The sequence below is a fragment of the Osmia bicornis genome, chromosome 12, assembly GCF_907164935.1.
Source record: "Osmia bicornis bicornis chromosome 12, iOsmBic2.1, whole genome shotgun sequence".
NCBI lineage: Eukaryota > Metazoa > Arthropoda > Insecta > Hymenoptera > Megachilidae > Osmia > Osmia bicornis.
Window position 1 is genome coordinate 3022799 of NC_060227.1, and position 17434 is coordinate 3040232.

General features: G+C 43.6%; 1 protein-coding gene across 1 annotated transcript in view; it reads right to left on the minus strand.

Annotated features, from left to right (window-relative positions):
• The window catches only part of LOC114880716, a 46364-nt gene that overhangs the window by 4342 nt on the left and 24588 nt on the right, over positions 1-17434 (minus strand). The window lies entirely within an intron of this gene.

Below are 17434 nucleotides of genomic sequence, written 5' to 3' on the forward strand. Positions count from 1 at the left end.
ATCTATAAATCTATACCCCGAGGTTGTTTAGTCGGTGCTGTACACCGGCTAAAGCTACGTGTACACGTACGTCTGTGTGGGTACACGTGTGTGTAACGTGTAGCCTCGCAAATACGGCACCCTGTATTTTTCATTCGACTCTGCCCACCCTTCAGCCCGCCAACCTCCTTCGCAGCCGTCCAAAGGAAACTTTTATCTTACGAAGAAAGTTTATTTCTTATTTTTCAGCCTCGATCGTGAAATCCAGAAAACAAAGATTATTCCTCCGACCGATAAAACTATCTATTACTTCTCGATTTATTTGTCTGGGTAAAAAATGTGATCTCGATAAACGTTCGATGATCATTATAGAAAGGAGAATGTTGGAACGAGTTCATTGCCGAAAAAGAGACATCACTTTCGGTCCTTCACACGTTCGACGAGAAAAGATATCAGGGTAAATGAGATGGGAGTGTAAGCGAGCGAGTAAAAATGTAAAAGCTTTTAATTAACTTTCACGATCCATATAGAAAGCTTGCCTTTCGTTGGGGGAACATTTTTTTCTAAAATACGCGTACGTTATTTCGTGTTGGCAGGGTTAATATAGCGTGTAATTAAAATCGTGAGCATGAAAGTCTGGTTGTAATTGACAATCGAAAAATGATGAGTTGCAGTTCGATTAATGCAACTTTCATAACAATGTGTTTATTTAGTCGATACATTCAATGTACTCCATGTAAACGAGAAAAAAGTATTTAATGAACGAGCGTTGGAAAATTGATTCTTATAAAAAAATACCAATTTGTCTCAGCGAAGACAGCGATTTATACTCCATTTCAAAATGAAGTTCGATAAAAAATTTCCTTCCTAATACAACGATTAATCCCGCCAGAGGTAAATTGTTGTTCGTATGATCTTTCGAGAAAAATTAGAGAGAACGAGTATTCTAGGAAATTACACCGGCAAACATTAATCAACATATATCACTGCGTTACTGTTCTGCTACATGGTGTGCGGAATTACAAAATAAAAGCAGGACGTGTACAAATTTTATTTCTCGGATAAAAGAATTTTCAGCTTGTTTTATTTAAAAAAAATAAAAAAAAAAATAAAAAAAAAACACGCGGAAAGAACTACAACTTGCTGTTAGGAGTGGTGGAAAGGAGAAGGAAAGGAGCTGCAAACGAGCAAAGCGTTTGGAAAGCGATTCTCTCAGGGAAGTTGTCGTCGACGGCGACACTTAAACAAATATCCCGAGGGTCTTGAACAGTTCCGAGCTATGGTACGGGCTAACCCTGAACGGGTCACGCCAACTCGTACAGTTGAGTAAAAGGGATTAAAAAGCTACAAGTTCAGTCCCGTTCCGAACTTTTCCACCCTCTTTCTTTAAATTCCGTTACGTCTTCCTACCACTTTTCTCCTTTCAGTGCACTGTACGATACCCGGTACGTATTTCATTTATGAACAGAAGCCTCCTAATGAAAATTCTTGAAAAAAAAAAGGGAAAATAGTTCGATACTGTAAAAGCACCCAGTCGAATGATATCGACTAAAAGGGTAGAAGGGTGGAAATTTTCGGGTAATGGAAACTTCCCGTGAGTTCACATTTAATTCACGGTTCGTCGAGTTGCATGAGAAGGAAGTCGACGAAAAAAAAAAAAACGCACACCCCAGGCACCATTTCCACTTGGTCCTCGTGATATTTGCGAAAATTAAATGAAACAGTGAAACTGTTTTTCACCCGAGTTCGGACGAAAAAGCTTGTCAAATATTTATTCAGCTGGCTTTGGAAAGCTGGCGAACGTAAAAAATTTACTCGCTGATAAAACAGCTCGCGGAAGGTAAAACCCGATTCAATCTTCTCCGAGGGTGGAGGAGAGACTCCGGCAAGCAGCGACGGGAGGATCGAGCGAAATAAACTAAACGGCAACGCGGGAATATCGCGAAACGATGGAAATATGGGGAAGAAAAATTGCGAATGAAAAACAAAAAAAAACGAAAGTCCAGGGCTAACGCGGCGAACCTCTATTTTCACGACCCCACTTTCTTTACCCTTTATTTTTCCATCCACCTTCGCTTTCTCGTTTCCAGGACAATTACACTAATGCTTTTCGCCATTTTCATCTTCCAGCAACGTCGGGGACGTCCGCGTCGCTGGGAGGAGCCGGAAGCGGTAACTCGAAGCCAAAACAAATGCAAATGTCGCGGAAGCGAGTAAGTAAACGCAATAAATGTTCCCCGTTAGTTTCGTGTCGCGCGAAACTTTCACGGGGCGAGACCATTTTCGCATCTCCTGCTGATTCGGAGAAACTTCAGGGGTTAGGCCACTCTAGAATTTTGAAATAATCGAAATTTTTTTTTCTTTTTGCTTAAAAATGATATGGCAAAAATCTCTAACAAGGGGAACTACCCAAGTGTTACACTCACTTATTAATGAAACTTTGCCAGCTTGTAGAGCTCGTCGAGCTGTACACGTCTATACCCCCTTTTGGGGGCACTGCTAATTGTTTAAAAGATATTAACAATTACAGTTAGGTACTCCTTACAATCTGAAGTATGACAAACTCACACATACAACTCGCAATTTAGAGATCCACGGTTCAAATCCTTGGTTCTCAACATTTTTTCTTTTTTTCAATGATAATTTGTCTCTTTTTGAATAACTATTACATAAAAATTATCATTAAAAAAAAAAAAAAAAATTGTTGAATTGAATTTCGACTTCTGGTGCAGCCCATCCCGGTCTACTGTGCCTATTATCATTTGAAAAGAAAAATTCCCAAATATGCCTATTTTTTCTAATGGCCAAATGGCCTAATCCCTTAAGAATCATTTCAATTTCGAATATTGGAATGTAACAATTGCAATTAACTCGAACGCAAAACTGTCGAGGATAATTTTTGTTTTCTAAGGAATGATCGAAGAATTTGTACAGTACAATTTCGAAATGGACTTACAATTAGTTATCTTCGACGTGCTAATTGAACTTGCAATCTTTTTTCTTCTGGCCGCAAGAATCAATGGATTTCGAAATTGGTTCGTTCGGATTCCAATTACACACCGCAGATGGTGCTTTTTGCCTGAGATCAATGGACTCGAATGGACCTTTTTTCCTGCTCGGTGGTAATTAAATTGGCCGCAATTTACTTGCTCGACGCGGCAAGTTGATAACTCTCGTTCGTGGAACGTCGTAAAATTAAATTTCGCGAAATCAAAGTTTCAATATGTCCGAGTTATCTCGGCTCGTTCGTCGAACTGAAGAATCCGAACATTTCACGGAAAGTTTGATTTAGTTTCCCATCGTTGCTAGGCGAAATACGATTCCTCGTATATACCTTTTTTTCACCTCCGACGAAGCGATGCTTCGATAATTCGTTCGTTAATTCGAAGCTTCGTTCAACGGACAGCACGGGAAAGCTGTTTGCCAAACAATTCGTTCGCCAAATAATTCCTCTCTCTCTATCTGTGCGCGAAAAAATCCATTTGACGTCGCGAAAGTTCGTTTTGAAAACTCTCAACGCGTCGAATGCTTGATAGAGAAATTCAATCCGTTGCAAATCGAAGATTTTGCAGAGAAATGACTGGATATCAGCTTCAACGCGAAGTACTGATAACGTTTGAAAAATTTTTGCAAGACACCGAAAATTTATATTCGCAAATTCTATAAACCTTCAAAAAGCATTTAACGGGTAAGGAAAAATCGACGGCGAGAAGCTTCAAAGGTTTTCCAAGCAAAGAAGCTGAAAAATGGAAGATACACAGAGAGGGATCAAGAATCGACGAGATGTTCGAAAGAAAAAGGAAAAAGAAACAGATGCTCGCCATTATTCCGTTTCTTTGACTTAATGACTTTGAAGGAATCGCGTCTGTTTCGTAAGTGGAACAAGAGAAGGAAATTTCTGCTCGACCAGGTGAAAGATGATCCAATGAGAAACGAAGAGAAGAAGGAAAGTGGAACGATAACCGAAGCGAACAAACGAATGATGAAGATGGAAAACGAACGCGTTTTCGCGATTTTCTGCAAATGAGATTTATACCTTACGGCAGTGAACGAAGAGCGATAAAAGAAAGGGGTACCGATCAAGGGAAAAAACCGTCGAATCAACTTTCGGCTGTCTGCCAAATATTTGCCGAAGCATAATCCAAACTACCCGGCAGAAGCAATTCCGTGAAATAGTTTCGTCGTCTCGATCATCTTGCGAAAGTAACGATCAAGGAAATGAATTATTCGTTCTTCTTACTTTGCTTTATCTCTTCGACCTGACCCTATAAATGAATCCGTAATAGATTTGGTCGAATGGTTTTACTTATGGAATATTTTTCTTTTAAGACCGTTCAATCCGCATACATCACAGGTAAATTACCTTTCAAAATTCCAACCTACCTTTTGAATACGGATCATCGAAACCCCATAATTCTCAGGTACCATAGGAAACCCAAGGGAAATCAAAAAAAAAAAAAAAGAAAAAAGGAAACTAAGAAGATTGCAAAGCCTGTTTTCTCTTCTCTTCGTTTCGTTTAACACTCCCGCGAATTCCTATCTATTCACACTCGCTAAATCATTCCGAAAGAAACAGTCGTTCCCGCGGCGCGGCGTTTCGAAGAAAAATGGCTAGCTAGAGAAGTCTCTCTGAAAGGCAATTAATTCGAACGTCTAACAAGGACACGATAGGTGTAACGTATGCCGTTATCCGCAACACGGTTAAGGCGTAACTGATACCAATTAAATCCTGAATGAGTACGAGGTTACCTCGTTGTGTACCTTATATGCTCGGCAGGATCGGCCATACTGTGTATCCTGTGCTTGTAACACGAGACGGACGAGCCTCAAGCATATCCGCAACATGCAGAACAAGAACATCGGCAACAACAACAACAACAACAACAACAACATCGGCATCAGTATCAGCAGCGTCGAGACCAAAAGCTTGTACGAGCTGGCCAACTTGAAACACGCCTTCATTCAGGAAATCTTCAAAGGAGATCGACAAACCTTTAAACTTAATCCTATCACGATTTCCAACTTTCTCGAGAAAAGACACTGTTCCAAGGTACAGGAATTCGATTTAAATTTCCTTAATCGACAAAGATCGATATTTTACGAAAGGGCAAGCAAGGTTTTCATAAAGACATATTTGAAAACGCTATAAAATCGCAGCCGAAAAGATGTCTGAATGATGGTGAAACGATTGCAAGCGATCAATCACGTTACCCAATTTAGCAGACGTTCCGGCCGACTCGTTAATTATTCAAGGGAAACTGCGAAGAAGCCAAGCAAGCATCTCTCTCCCGTTCTATCGAATCGCAATTGGAAAACGAAACTCTATTCTGAAGGAGCCAGCAGCAGCAGCAGCGTACGGGCTAACACACCGGGGAATCCACTCCATTTCCACCTCCAATTATTTATGGAAAGCAGAAGGGAGGATTTAAGTGTCCCCCGGTGTGCCTTGCCCATTATCATTTAAACTAGACTCTGAAAGGGTCTCTCCGGTTATCCTCGCTCAAATAGCCTCGATCTTCCTCGAGCGTGTAAAAGGAAGAAGAAACGTTGGAGCAAGGGGTGCCAGGATAATGCTGAATTTCACAAAAGCAAGATAAAAAAAACGAGGAAGGACTTTGAGGAAGGCAGTCATTCGACAACGACAGATGCCTTCGTCCTTTCTATCTAGGTCGTCGCAACGAAGACGAGTTCAATTGGAAACGATCAAGCAACTAACTCGACGTTCGCCGATTACAAGAATTTCCTGCGACCATCACCAGCAGAAATTGAGATATTAAAGAACAGGTATATCCTGATACCGGTTGTGTACCATCCATACCAATGAGCGTCGGAGAAACGTCTACGGTTTGCATTATCCAAATGCCGTTGGATATGGCTTAGGTAAACGTGGCCGCGATGCGAATTCGACGATTTCACGTCGAAAGAAATCGAACAGTTCCCTATCAATTTGCCATCTTTGGCTACGTGTTCCACGTGTAAACTATGGAGAAAAGAAAAAAGTAGGACGTTCGTGTAAACGTTAAGCGTATGTCTGTGCAGCAATGGAGCTACTAAAGATTCGTAAATCGTTCGATAACATCTATTTTCGATTCGAAGCGTCTCGATTCGAGCGGACAGAGGCGCGCAAAAGGGAAGCATCCGCAATTTAATCACGGTTTGATCGAGACGAAGGCTAGAGCCGGCGAAGAAAGGCGAGCAAAGGGAATCGTGAACAGGGAGAATGGCAGAGGTGAAGGTGTTGGGAGAGAAGAGCAGCAGAAGAAGATGAGGAAGAAGAAGAAGAAAGCTTTGAAATCAATATGCGCCACGAATCAGCACGATAGACTTCCCTCCGGTCTATTCGACAAAGTACATAGCTAGTGTACGGAGTGTGAGACGATCGCGAAAGCGACGTGGTGTTGGTTGATGGCCCTTTTCAACGGAGCTTCTCCCTTCTGACACGAGGGTCGAGCAGCCGAGCAGAATTCGATTCTTCGATCGAGACGCGAACCGAATGCACAAGCGAGATCTTGTTGGTTCTTTCTGACCGCAACAGAAACGTCGTGATTTCAGGATGAACCCTGTCCATCCCTTCAACTTTTCAACCCCACCTTTATTCTTCGCAAAGTGTTTAGCTACGTGAATTTCTGTCGACTTTTAGGCTTTCACAGAAATTCTTCGACTTTCCATTCCATTTCCAACGATACCGTTCCGATGCTACATCCTCTTCTCCTTCGACGCGAGTTGTTTTTCCCCGTGGACGCTCTAAAACCTCGATCCCCTTTTGAATAATGAATCTTCCGGCTGTAGCTGGTAACAAGTTCGCTTTGCTTGCCTCGCGGCGTCTCCGCCGACTTTGCCTCGTATTTGCACAAATATTGCACCGTGAAACAGGCTTTCTATACATTTTCCTATATATATGCATATCGTGTTAATTGTCTTACAGCCATTTTTAACGCGTTCCCATCGTAATTGCTATTTCTCTCGCTTCGCGCGAAAGATCATGGCACGTTCTCGTTCGAAATGAATTAGCAACGAATCGATGAGAGGATTGGAAAGATTTCCGGGGAACGGGGACGCAGTGTATTCTGATAGTATTACGGCCCTTTTCGATGATCCGTTGCCAAAGCAATGGGATTTGGCCGTCGAGTACCCATATGGACGCACGATATGGATAAAACCGATCGAAAGGGGATGGGAAAATGGTATTTGAAAGGGCTGCTTTTCCATCTCGCCATCGTAATCTTCTTGTCTAGCGATCTGTTCTTCCTCGATGTAAAGAGGCTTCCTCTGGATTAAGAATCTTAAGACGATTCAGCTTTAAACGCTTTCAGTGTCGCGTTAATGCTTCGACGAAAGTAGGACACTTGTTATACCTCTCATCTGAATATATCAGAGTACCGATTGCACGGTGACCGGCACGGTTCGAATGTTAAATAACGCGTAACGACGATATCTAGGATAAGCCTGGTCAAAGTAAACGCTGAAACGACGATACTCGTGTGCCATTGGTTTCACGATTAGCATTGGCATTTCATTCGCGACCGCAATTGTCCGCTAACGAGCAGGAATAATCGCAAGCTCGCGATTCGATCGCGACGAGGATACCGGTCGCGTTATCAGGAATGCCGTTTCAGGTTGAAAGCATCGCGATGCGAACGCGTTATCAGAAATGCTAAGAGCATCGAGCTCTCTTTCTCCTCGCGACACTCCCCGAAGAATAGAGGAGACGTTCGCTCTAAGATTTCTCAAGGGTTGAAATATTCATTCCAACAATGGACTCGGTGGCTCGCGAAACCCGTACAGATGCCCTCGAACGAGCTTCCCGAAAATTTCCAATGGAATAAACTCTTCTTAATAACGAGTAATACTATTTCCCGTCAAATTGAATACACTCATCTATTATGGATGACACAGAGGGAAGAAAAATCATACATATTCCAATTCGACTGTTCTTTTTCCTTTTTCGATTTTAAATTCTTCCCTGAAACATTAATGCTTTTCTTTCAGGTTTCAGATATTCCATTCATTAAAAGCACAAATCTGCAATTCATTTTTACATGTTTGTACCTTGGCCGGTATTATGGAAATCGATCACGGAATAACAAATCGCTTTAAAGCTCTAGTTACATGGATAAGCGTTTTCGTCGAAGTTGAAAATCGGTCAGGCAAACACGAAATGCGAACGCTCGGTGCACACCCCCCTTCCATTGATTGTTTAACGCGTATTCGTTTTGTAATAGAACTCGAGCGTGGTTTGCATAGCAATTGTACGAATATGAAGTAAAGCCGATAGTGTTTGACTATCGTTTGCTTGCCTCGTAACCGCGTGCCGTACTATCGGTAATCATTTCCCAAACGAAACGGTTACCGTGCGCATCCGCATACACGGTCGCGTCAAATTTGTAGAACAACGCAAACGTTTTCACTCCTATCAGCAAAAGCGTTTATCATAAAAAGCGACAAATCAGAAGAAGATGAGCTCTTTTCCTTTTAACAGCGAAGAAACAAAGCTGGCTCACCTTAAACGGAATAATACCATCCTCCATCGTTCCCGAGCGCGGAGTCGCGTTTAATATCCGCGGTTGTAGAATTAATTTTGCCAACGGGAGTAATAGAAGGCAGTAACGATAACGGGAATCCTCTTCTACCTTTCATTCGGCCGGCACTAAACCGCGATATAAAGACTCGAATTAAGGAAATGGACTTCCAGCAGAGCGCACGGCGACACGAATACCAACGTAAACTGAACTTCTCCAGTTTAGAAAGACCCGCTTTAACGTTCAACGTATCCTCGATCGCATTCCCATTTTCTATTTCCTTCTATATATACTTTCAAGATTTTCACGATTTAATTAATATCAAAACCAACGCGATAGTACGCCTTTGTCAGGTGTTAAAAGGAACAACTTAATTTCCGATTCGTTTTACGGAGGAGAGTCTAAATATCAGAGGCGTGTCGTGTTAAAGGGGAATAAGGTCAACGAGGAAACGTTCCACGGTGTCGAGCTGGTAGAACACGACTTCCGCTCGACACGGTGTTTCCTTCCCGCGGGATAATAGTTTCGTTTCGCGTTCGCCGGGGAAAAAGAGGCGAAGAAAAATCGCGATGAGAAGGAGAACGGAAAGGAGAGACAATGGGCAGACGATCAAAAGCGTCACAGGGAAGCTAAACGAAAATTACGAGGCCACCCGTGGCTCCTTACTGTCCGGAAGCTTCTTCTACCTTACCTTCTCTTACGTTCAAATAGAGCCACGCTTCAAGGACAACAAGAAAACGTGCCCAGGGGACAAAACCCTGATAAAGGATCACGAATGAGCGATGAAACAGGAATCAAAGATCACCGCCACGATTATTAGAAAGTAAATATATAGGCTAGTAAATAAAGACAGTAAATAAATTAACGGATACGCGTAATTTGGACTAACCGATCAAGCGACACGGTAACGATCATGTGTAGCTTTAACGAAGAGAGCCGATAAATTGCAATTTCCTGTTGCAAATGTCACCCGTTTTCGATTAACGCCGAGCCTGCGTCGATTTTGTATCGGGAACGTTCAACAATTCCAGCGACTAAGGGAACAGTAGGAATTAAAGAGGAAATTAATTCCTTTTTTCTCAAGTGCCATTAATTTCCTTCGTCTTTCAATTATTCTGAAATGTCCCATCTCTGCAGAAAAATACTAACGGAAAATAATCAAAGAAACATTTTGCAGTCTCGCTGCTTTATTTATCCTGGCTAGAGAGACAATATCGTTCTCGTCTATCGTTTAACCTAGAAACCTACATTCCTGATGGTTCCACGGGAAAAATGTCATCGATCTGACGGTATATCTATCGCATATCCGTCTGGTATCTGGAAAGAGAGATTTTGCTATGGAAGGAAGAGAAATCATCGCCTGGCTGATGATTTTCCAGAGATAACGAACGACTCGGTTAATTTCGCGCTTATTTAGCTCCTCGCAGCAAATCCCCTTTGACGATATTCGAGGGTAAATATTCGAACGATCTTCCTGCGACTGTTGATTGCCGTTCGCGCGAGATCTCTCCAGCTAACAGGGCAATAATGGAGAACGGGAAAATCGAACGGTTGAAACGATTCGCAGGATGGAAGGAGGGTGCAAGAGAACTGATGAAGTTTCAGGATGTGCATCGAGGACATCGAACGCCACTTGTTCTCGCTATTCATGCCCCCTGTTCCTTTCTCCTTGCTCTTGTTCTCTTTCTCCGGAGGCGCCTCGTCACCGAGGACAATGCGATACCTCTCCTTTCAACGCAACCCCCCTGGCTGCCTGTACAATCGTTGTCCGCGGCACAATGGCCATTCAGTCGCGTCGCTTTACCAGCGTGAAAACCAAGCCAGCGGAGGTCGAGAAATAGCTGGCATCGCTCGGTTATCGAACCGGCCATCGAAAAGATCTCGCCTAAGAATACTATCCCTTCCCTCGTTCGTCGACCGCGAAATTTCTCACCTTCCGACATACCTCTCGCAATTAGAAGAATTCGCCAAGATTCGTGTCGTTCAATCATCTCGTCGAAGTTAATTGACCCGCCTACCTCGAAGAACCGATACGCTTCGAGCAGAGGAAATGTACACGTTACGTGAGCCGGTAATTGACTGGCTATGAATTATTCCATCGTCGTTTACAACGTTTAACAGAGTCACGAGTGATACAATGTAATAAGGAATGCAGTTAAAAGGGGTACGGTTGGAGGAAATTGCAATTTCGAGTCGACAGGGCGACGGCAAAGAAACGCGTCTTTCAAATGCTAGCACAAGGCCGGCATTGAGGAAACCGCTTTTATTTCCACGGAGGATACCGTCCTTTCGCCGGCACGAAATGAATTTTGGCAAGTAATTTGTAGTAAATTCGTGGTTGTAGCGAGAACGCTTTCAACGTGGTCGACGAAGAGAGAAGCGGGTCTACGTGAAACGGATGAATGGAAAGCAATTACGTGGGTACTACTTTCCTCGAGCACCCACGGTTCTTAAGTCCAAGCTTGGAGGACTTCTTTGAGCGTAGAACCGCGAATACTTGGCCAAGTATTTGCCCGTGAATATACACCGCTTCGATTTCTCTACGATGCACCTAAGTTTCGCCTGTTTTTCACCCTTCTCTCTTAGAGGATACTCGAGGACCCTTCTCTTCAGAGAAAGAAACGATTCTCCTTCTGGTGTACGTGGCTCTTTCCGAAAGTTTCGAGAAGTTTGATCGAGGCAAACGTACGATAAGACGCCGATAAACCTCGCGATTTTTTTCTAAAAGGTGGATTAGCGATCGCTCGACAGATACAGCGCAGAAAACGGGCGGCGTTAGAGTCGAATTTTCTGCGATACGGTAGTCGGTTGGCTTTGTAATTAAACTTTGCTCCGTTCTCGATTTCTCGACTCGCTATCGAGAGAGTAAAATCTGCTTCTCAAAGCTGGCTACGGAAGCTTTAGTGGTCGATGCGACAAAGGTAGCCAAACCGGCGACAATTGCCGGTGAATTCTCCCGGGGATAGCAGGGAACGCGAAATCCCTTTTACGGTTGTCGCGTGAAAAGAAGAAAAAATTTCTCTTCGCTGCAAAGTCGCGTGATGCACTTTACGTCTTCTCGAAGGTACAGGAATTTAAAAAGTTCGAGGGTCGAGATGATTTCCAGGGATTTTCCGTCGACCCGACAGCTGCAACCCCCTTTTTACCCTTCTACTATCGGTCGTTTTTCTAACGACACGCGACGGAGAAGAAGGACACCAAGTGTTGCGAAAAATTCACGTTTCATCTCGATAAAATAAATCCTTCGATTTCTAATTTTTCAAAGGTTCAACTAAAATTATCACAGCTGGCCATCGCATCGCGTGTTAGTTGCATTTTAAAAGAAGCTTTAGCTCTCGAGGGTAAACAGATCACAGGCGGATTAATCGTTATTTACCGTAACAAAGAATTAAAAAACAAAGGGAGCATCTCTTTTTACGACTTAAACTGCCGTGTTGGAAAACGTAGTGTCGTAAAGAAAGGAGGAGAGCGAGCGTGCGGCATATATATTTATCTTTCACGTGTACGTACCAAGACACATTGTTCTCGAGAACAAGCCATCCTCTTTTCACAATTTTACGTCCGTTTTTACGAGCAACCAGACCGAACCTTTGCGTGGATCTAAGCATCCCTCTTTGACGATCGTATTCGATTCCCTTTTTTCCTTTCTTTCCTCTCGTCACCGCTTCGACGCGACGTCTCCTCGAATTTATTGCCACACCAGTTTTAGAACACCCCTGTGAACCGATCTTCTAATCGTGATTTAACAGAAAATTCCGGACGCGATACTGCTGCTTCAGCCCCATTAAACCTTTAGCTCAACATTTGTTGGTCCGTTATCAGCTGTAGTATCGTAAAAGAAATGCGACGACAACGCGGTGCTTCGAGCTTGGTAAACAGCCTCCTTCTTTATATCACGGTTAGTCGTATCCTCGCTTTAACGATCTCGAGAACCTGACCGACGTTTAACTCGTCGTTTCAGCAACCACCTTAAGCGTCCTTAATTTCATTTACTCTGATTCTTCTGCTCGACGATTGATATTTCGTTATCCTTAACGAGTTCGCGCGATACCAAAGTTTCTTACTCGAGCAAGGATAGCCAGTGGAGATAATTGGAGGATAAACGATGGTAGCTTGCTTCGTACTCGCCACCGGAGGGACATCCGCCACACCTACATCTACTTTCTCCCAACTTCTCCTCTACCCGTTCGTATACACCTATTCTCCGAGGTGATTAACTATTTCTGCGTTTCAGACACAGCCAGGTTAGATAGAACTACAGAACCCACAGTCCACTAGCATAGTTTCCTCGACGAAATGCTTTGTTTTCCTTCCTTCTGTAGGGGGTTGCGAGCGGATCCTTTTCCTCTGATGGCTCGTGGCTTATTGCTGGAGTAGCACCGAAGGCAGTAATGGTTGAGCTAATAATCGAAGAGAGGAAGAAGGCTCCTCGAGCAACAGACGAAATTAGCGATAAGGGTGATAGAGTGTTAGCGGTAACCCAGCAGCACCTTTCGAAGGGATCGAGAGAGGCTGGAAGAGCTGTAAGTGGTCTAAACTTCGAAACCGCGTCTATTAGCACTTCGGGGCTAACGTTGCCGTGGTATCCAAGTGTAAAGTCGTCTTGCGAACAGGTAAACCAACGTTACGATGCGACGACAACCGAGTCGATGCTCGGTCCGTTTTCCGCTCTTCGCTTCTCCCCATTATCATAATGCAAATTAATGCCGCGTATATATTTTGCATGAAATTATGTATATCAGAGGGTGGCATCGCGACGGGAGAGTGACACGAGAGAAGACGTCGCGTCGTGGCGGTTAGCTAACTCTACGAGTCGTGTTTTCACCGGTAGCTCGTACCTCGTAGAACAAGAAGGATCCTTCAACTTCGTGGCCGTTCGGATCTGAAATTCAACGGGATCTACCGGCAAGTATCTCGACCGACTGGAAAATATTCAGACGAATGTCGCCACGGCTACTTGAGAAATCAAGAAGTTTTATATACAGGATGTTTCGCTAGGAAAGATCAATATTTCAGTGAAAGCATCGTGAAAACTTCGATCGTAACAAGCGCATTCGTTCTGTTAGCTACGATTATCAAAATTTTCCGAGCCCGGACCGTTAAGGATCGACACAGCACTCGGATACAGCTAGGATACAAGGAAATGGACGATAATTGACCGATCTAGATAGAGAGGGTCATTTGGCGAGCGAGAAAATTGACGCAAGAGAGAAGCATAGCTCTGGAAATTGTCCCTTCCGAGGGGAGGTGTAGAGGAGAGTGGGTGGACTTTCTCTGCAGGAAGCAACCGGCAAGAGCCATTAAAGCTAACGGAGAACGCGATGGAGGTAATGCGCTGTGAATTAGTGCATCGCCGATACGGTAAGTCTGCGTGTCCGGTGATTCGTTTCGATTAAAATCTAATTATGAATCACCGACACGACCCGCCGCTATTTATCCGCATTGTTTCACACTTCTCCGTACATCAAAGCACCTGCGATTCCTTTTAAAACGTTTCTCTTATTCTCCTCAGATAAACCCGGGACATTTTATCCCTTTAAACTATTCCGCGAAAGCTGTTTCAACGTAAGAGCTCTCTCTATATGAAACAGTCTTTTACAGTTTGCGAATCGACGTACGTTATTTCTGCTTTGGAAGAGAAACGTCGAACGCATACTCTTCCCCGTCAATTTATCTTCCCCACGAAACACGCCAAGAAAACGAGGAGAGATTGACGTTAATCGACAAGGGGGAGAGAAAAAGAGAGAAAGTAGATAACCAGGGGAGGGACTTTTCAAATTTTTCATCGCGCAAATTATTCAGGTCGCAGAGAGAGCGTCGCGTCCCGTCGGTTAGCCGCTTATTGGTTTCATAAAATTCGATAACGGGAGAATCTGGTGGCGACAGCTTCTGTGTACGCGACTTAATGGAATCTTAAAGTTTAAGAGAATTTTCCGCGACACGGATCGCGGTGTGGCGTCAACCGTATCTGAGCCAGACAACCGAATAGCCAACTGATATACGAGCGAGCGTTTCACAGATTCGAGGAAACCAGCAGCCCATGGTCGAGGATTCCTACTACAGAAAGGGAATCACGCATTTATTTTCACGGCACGCCAGAGAAAAGGGAAAATCTTTCCCCCGTTGGATTCTGAATAGAACTACCCGGCAACGAAAGGATCCTCCGATACAGACTGCCTCAAAAGAGACGCGTACTCTATAAATCAAACATTCGATGTACCAAAAGAAATCGTACAATATTTTACTGTTTCGCAATGTAGCGTTATGTTTCTTGAATAAAGAACAAATTTCGAAATTCTACAGTGTACAGCTTTTTTGAAAATTCCTGTATATTCTATAGACATCAACTGGATCCTGTTTAATGTACTGGAATTAAAGGTTGAAGGGCACTTAAGAGAAAGGGAAACAAGAGGGCCATTTATAGAGAAGCTCGTTGTGGTTAAATACGCGATTCGATGCTACCTTAGGGAACTTTACTTCACCTGCGACGCGTCGTTTAACCTTTTCACTGTTGACTAAAGATTCGATTTGTTAGGTAATCAATTCCCAGAGGTACACACCGCAATGAACGAATTAATATGATTTATTGGAATACCAAGTTCGAAGGTAATTTAGTTGCAGTAGTTTCGAGTAAGGCATCATCTTTCCGTTCGTTATAAGGAATATATTTAATTACGGCAAGCTTTGATACAGTGAGGTTGATTAGGGTTCGCCGTGTCTGAGATCTCAAACGAATCGCCAACTAGATTTCAGCTCACGCGTACGTGCATTCGCAACTCGAAGAAACCCCGGGGGCAAACTTCGTTTGCACGTTTATTCCAACTTTCTGCAACACATACTGTTTGCATGCAAACAGACTGTCGTCGCGTACGTATACCGACTTGACAATGTTTCGATCTCGACGAAGCCATGTCACACCTCGCCTATTGAACTCTCTCCAACATTTCGTTCCCTTCCTCGAAATTTCATGCAAATTTCCTTGCGTAATACTTTTAACAATACACCACCATTCCCGTAACTTTTTTCATTACGTCTCTAAACCGAGTCCTACGTGTTACGAAACGTCCCGAAATCGAAATTCACATTTTCCAACAACTAAACAGAGCTGCAGAGACTAAAGTTTAAAGGAGGGAAGCGATCGCGTGAAACCTCGAGACACGCTGCAAAGATATGCCATCGGGTCCGTGCGTTTTTAAATTACGTGCTTCCTGGGACCACTTTGCATCCCGACCGAAATCCATTCCTTCACGAACGATGTTCCTCTGAATTTTAAAAAGCTCTCTTCCCTCTGAGGTTCTTCTTCGTGATTCGAGCCTCGACAGGTAGCAAGCAACGTTAAGCTTCTTCTTCTTCTACTTCTTTCATTCCACCCGCGCTACCCTTCCTTTCGGACTCGATCTGTTTTTTCCTAGAGAAGCAGGCTGTATCGAGAGGTTCGTTCGCGCGATACCGTGTCATACATAATTTACCAAGTTATCGAGAAGGTCGTGGAAAGAGCAGCTTCGAGCGCACTCGTGGCCAAGTGCTGAGACAAGTTTCACGGAAAGACCTGCCTCGGTCAGGTCACGTCCACTCTGGGGTCATCCGCCACTTTCTTATCGATATCCTATCGATGGAACAGGATAATATCGAACATCGACTTCGAATAGACAGCCAGTGTCTATTAGATAAATATAGGTAAATTTTCCAATTTGTATTCGCCGTTTCGATCGAAAAGTTTTCGAATGCTTAGATTCGCATAAAATATGAGCAATCGGTTAAACGATTCGTTCCGTCGATAGAATAGTTGTTTTCGAAAGCTTATCCTGCAGTATTTCCATGGTGCAGCCTAGCTAGAGGGGTGATCGACGGGAAGCGGTCCCGAGGGAAAATGACGCTGGATCGTGTACGCGGTCGTTTATGTTCCGGTCATAAATCTTTCACGATGAAGCGAAAAGGAAGCGAAGGAATGGCACGGCTGGTGAAAGGTCATCGCTTAAGATTATTGCGGTTTTAACGGCCGGACCATCAAACTGAGGACAATTCTGCAGAGAGATAGATTCCGTGGATACGCATCGACCAGAGCAATTCTCGCGATTGAATCCCCATAGAAATTTCCCGTATGTTAAACACGCGTTCTGGTATCTTTTGCTATTCTATCAAGATTCCGCGTACGATCTTGGAGGAGGCGTTAACTGAAAATATCCGTTCGTCGATTAACCAGGCTTCGATTTAAGACGGCCAACCAGCTTCTCAATTAGTCTCTAGCTATTTAAGTTCTAGGATAGTTTAACGTTCGAAAACTTGCGCAATTTCCGCTCGAACGTGTTCCAGACGCAAGGCGAAAGTAAGAAACGACCATCAGAGGTGTTAAGTGCTTTGTAACAGGATTAAAATCTACGCTCTTCTCGAGGGTGACCATCGTCCGATAGAGGGAAACGAAGCAAGAACCGTCTTGCGAGCGGATCACCCAGCGAACGCGATAAGTGCTTGATAACTCGATTAAAATTTCTGCTGTTTCGTCGATCAGCCCCTCACTTTCGATACCCTCGAGTTCTCCTTCAATTTTCCAACTCGTTCGAGCCAGTTAACCGATGGAATTAAGTTGCCGTACTTCTTCGCTTCTCGACACTAATTTCCATCCTATCGCCGTCATAATAAGCTACACTTTTACCCTCCCCTTCTACCAATCGATATAATTACAATTTTTCCACTTGCTTTCGCCGTTAATGGAAAACGCAATCCCAGGCGCGCGATGATTGTGCAACTTTTCTCGTTACGATGCTTGTTTTCTCGCATTATCGCCGATGTAGCATACACGTAATTCCATTGGGGTTCAACGATGCTTGGAAAATGGAAAACGAGAGGATTTCCTTCGGTAACGTTACAACCCTCTATGTGCTAACACCCTTGCGTTTTAATATCGAACCCCATTCGTGACACAGCTTACAGTTCAA